Below are 4,890 nucleotides of genomic sequence, written 5' to 3' on the forward strand. Positions count from 1 at the left end.
AATTTAAATGACAGATGTGACTGATATAGAAAGATACAATTCTAGGTAAATGCCATTGAGATTGTTCACTCAATTTTTTTTCCTTTATTTTCTGTTCAGCTTACTTCTTTGGCTCCTTTCTTTATCATGGCTATATGATCATTGGAAATCCCAAACCCATATCATCTCTGAGGACAGAATCTTAAACAAAATATAATAAAATAAAACAAAACAAAAACGTTCAGGAATAATGAGGGAAAGAAGGTCAGTATTAGAGCATTCTGGAAAATGGATTCAGGTTACACCCTTTTTATAAATTTTCTCTGTTACTTAATAACAAGGCCATTGGTTAGTTTAAAATAATGTAGAGATACTTGCAAAAGTGTCTGAATTCTCCAGGTTTATTTTTTACTTCCAAAGTAAAACATATTTTCAAATGTCTAATAAAGCTTTTTAAATGTGTAGTCACAGATGTTATTTCTAAAGCCTGAATTTAATTTCTGCCTGATTTGAAAAATTGTATTTTTTATGCAAAGTCACATCAAGAGAACAAACTGCAAATATAAGACAGATTACTGTAGATGCAAGAGATATCACAGAAAATATGATTTTTGGTAATTGTAAAAGCAAAATGACACATGCTAGAAAAGAAAGCATCATATAACAATTCATAACAGGTACAAATATAGTGACCTTGATATAATCCTCACCTTGTAATCAGTTTTGATTCTGGTTTCCTTACAGTGAAGGATGTGCATAATTTGAATTATAATATGGATCTACATAAATATAATTGGTGTAAAAACACAGCATAACTATAAAAATGAATTTAAATTGTGTTGGAAGATGTTCCAAATATACCTAAAATATCTAAAAGAGAAAAAGTTAAAGCATATATAAGAGGAATGATGGAGAATGCTGGGAACACTTACCTGTATGTCAAAGTGATTATAAATTATGAAATGCAAATAAATTTCACATTAGTAAGACATACCAAAAGACCTGTTGGCTAACACGAATTACAAATAAAAGACATCTTTACTGTGAGTAAAACCTAATGTTATTTTTTTTAATTTATTAATTCAACAAGATAGTGAATTTAAAACATCAGTGTGAACACACATAGGTGTTAAGTAGATAGTACCTTCTTTTCTTATAGAAAAAAAAATCCCCAGAAACTTATTGTTTCAAAGAATGTTAATTATCTAGAAAACTGGAATTAGTATTGTTGGCTGCACTAAAGGCAAAAAGTTAGAATAATCCAGTTGTGAAGTTGGGTTCAGGTTTGGTAGACTTATAAAATATATATATATATATTTTTTTCTGGTATGCGGGATTACCACTGTGACCCTCAAATTTGGTGATACTTTGAAAACTTTTAAAATACAGGAAAGACACCAATGTATCTATTAATGTCATTAATGTTTGCTTTTAGCTATATTTCTATTGTGTTATTATAAGTAAAATAGTACATTTAGCCTTTGATATTTTTGGAAAATATATCAAAAATTTTAACATGAACATTTGGCTTTATAAATATTCCTGGAACTCTGTATTTCTGTATTTATATTGAATTGACTGTTTCTTGATCATGGTGAAGTAATAAAGCAGAATGATTTGAAAGCATGTAGTTTGAAGTCAGGAAGGCAAAGTTTAAACCAGCTCCGTATACTTGGACGAATTATATAATCTCTCATCTTGGTGTATTTGGACAAATTCATAATCTATTTATTGTTCAGTTTCTCATCAGGAAATGAAAATAATAACACTATATACCACATGGGAATATTATCACAAGATTAAATGGTATAGTTCTTAGCACAGTATTTGTCACATAGTAAGTGCCCCAGCATTGTTAGCTGTTATTAGACTAGCAAAAAATAAATAGCAAGCATACCAATTTTTAATGATTCAGGGTAGGTAAGGTTCACAAATTTCCAAATTTCTAATCCCTAGCTGGAATGTCCTCATATTGATTTATTTTAAAATCAGAACATACTGCTTCATTTTGAGCATATTTGCCATAAATTTTTTCAAGAAAAATACTACTTTACTTGTGGCAGCACGTAATGGTCACACAGAAGCAGACAGACCCCTACCCAAAGTTTGGTCCAGATGTTGAAACTGATGGTGCAACACACATCCCAAGAGGGTATGAAAAGTTTTATTATTTACATAATTGACATCTCTGGAGAGCAGGTCAGGCCATTTAGGCAGGCCCTGAATGGCTTGAGCAAGCAAGGAAAGGAAACTGGTCTGGGTTTTTATTATGGTTAGAGGGTGGGTCAGTGAGAGCTTGAGCACAGCCTGGGGCTTGCATGGTTTAAATACCCACCCCCCTACACACCTAAGGAGGGGACAGCACCTAGGCTTCTTATCAGCTTATCAGTTATATGAGACACAAGGAAACAGAGAGAGGTGAGGCATAAAAGCTGTCAGCAGTCATATATCAAAAAAAAAAGTCAGAATTCTCATTATACAGTAAAAAAAAGACATGTGAATTCCTTCAATACTTCCTTGTATTCATCTTAAGAAATTACCCTCAGATAGCACTGATGTATGTCATGGAAAGCACTGATCAAGTTAAATAATATTCCTGGCAGTCCCAAGGAAATTATAGCTCTGCTCAACCCTCTGCAATAGTCTTTCTTCTCTTCTTCCTTTTCCTTCCTTTTTTCCTTCATTCATATTAAACATGCATGATGATTTGTGAAGTAAGCACTAGGGAAATTTGTCACCTTATGCCTTGTCATCTTATTTACCTTGTCTTGTGGAATCATAGAATATAGCTTATTGATAACACTCAGATATTGTACTTATTTTTTATTGAAGTAAAACTTAAAATGGCATCTAACGTTCTAAGAAATTTTATCCAGAGTATAAAATATATTCATCTTTGGTGATAGTCATCTTGTTTCATAATTTGCAAACTTTATCAAAATAGGTTTTGATTGTTGTTATATTGGTCTGGTTCTCATTTTTAGTTCTATGTCATAAAGGAGCTTTAGGCATATTCTTCACAGTTATTTTTAGTTTTAATTTTTTAATACATGAAAAATTATTCAGGGCAATTCTATAGGATTATTTCCCTCTTCCCTAATAAAACATACATATATTATCCAAACTAATTTATATTCTGTCAGTTCAATTCAACAAGCAATTTTTGAATGCATATTTTTGGATCACTGTAATTTCATCAGAGTGAAGAAAGTAAGGCAAAGAGAGATTGAGAAAAGGAGATCCTATTCCTTACTGTACCTAAGGTAATGATTAATACATTGGGATGTTTATGATTTACACAGATAAAAAAATTTTTTAAAGTGACAGTACAAGCTGTAAGCTAATTAAAACTGTTAATGACAAAATTATGCTATTTTTAAGAGTTTTCATATTCCTTGCCTGAGCTATTTTCCTGTTTTACATTCCATCTAATAAAACAATTGTGTACAAGATGTTCAGTTCTTATTTCTCATTGTGAATTAATGAATAATAAAGATGATGATCATGAATTGTGAGATGAGGAATGACTATTAGCTAATAAGAATCAGAGAGGGTTAATAAAAGATTTGAAGGTTAATAAAAGATGGACAGGACCTGGAAAAGTATAGGTTTGAGTGTATTCCAAATGTAATCATCATAAACAAAGTAATAAGTACATGGGAGGGATAATATTGATATATGAGAATAGACAGTGAAAATTAAAGTAGAAAGTAAAAGTAGAAGGCATTGTCATAAAATAGTGGATTCTGAAGTTGGCTTTCAAAACTGGCACCAGACTGATGAAAACTTCATTTTTAACCAAGGAATTTGAACATAATCTTATAAACAATGGAGAATCAGTATAGATAATTAAGCAGAGAAAGCCAGAATTAAAACAGTACTCTGAAGAATATTCTTATGTACTATGTGGCAAATACTGGAAGAGTTGGAATTGTGAAAAACCAATGAAAATCTAGTAGTGTTGCAAGGTGAAGTCTGTAGAATATGGACTCTGAGATGACAATTAGCATGCGATAAATTTATTGGAGTTTATCCCCAGGATTATCACTCATGTGGTGAGGAAAAAAAGCAGGATAGAACAGAAGGAGAAATTGGAGACTGTAATGGAGTCACAAGGAGACTTCATCCTCTGTGAGTACTGAAGTTAGGACCAACATTTAGAAATGTCCCAGGTTGATGGGTGGGGCTGGGAATGTGTCACAAATTGATGTATGAAGGCTGGGACTTTATGCTTCTCTGTAGATTAGTCATTGGATGAAGGCTAGGCTTGGATAGAGAGGCTGGCCTTGTGCAAAGTGAATCTCTTGAGCTGAGGACATTTTACAAGAAAAGCTGAGAACTGAGAGCTGTCATTCAGCAGCACTCCCTGTGGCTGATGGAACAGGGCATTCAGCTCTGAAAAGGACATCTGGGTAGCCCAGGATGAGGTCCATTACAGTTCACCTCTTGTGCTGCTTAGATCCATTTCTCCTTTAAACTTTTTAAAGCAGTTCTCAAAAAGCTGTGGTGGCCTCTTGGGATCTTAGAAATATTAGTGTGACAAAATACAGGTCCTGTTCTGTCACTTTTCTTGAAGCTGCAACAGATACTAATTATTAGCTTTCTCTTTATCCATTCTAGATTTCTCTCTTTCTGGCACCTCTGCTATTCTATATAACTTACCTGGTATCATAATTCAGAACTTTATGCCTAAAGTGTCTGAGATCCTTCAATTGTGCTTTTACTACAGAAATTGGGCAAGAGAGTGTCAAAATATGCTCAATAGATCACCAAGGTACAAAATTATTCCTCCTAATGTCTACTGTATAATAGTAACTGACAAAAATGGCCTCAACATTCCCCTCTGCTTGATTAACCTTTAGTTGCCTTCTGACAGAAACCCCTAGTATCCCTTTTTGTAGATTATTTAAT

The sequence above is a fragment of the Mesoplodon densirostris genome, chromosome 2, assembly GCF_025265405.1.
Source record: "Mesoplodon densirostris isolate mMesDen1 chromosome 2, mMesDen1 primary haplotype, whole genome shotgun sequence".
Classification (NCBI taxonomy): Eukaryota; Metazoa; Chordata; class Mammalia; order Artiodactyla; family Ziphiidae; genus Mesoplodon; species Mesoplodon densirostris.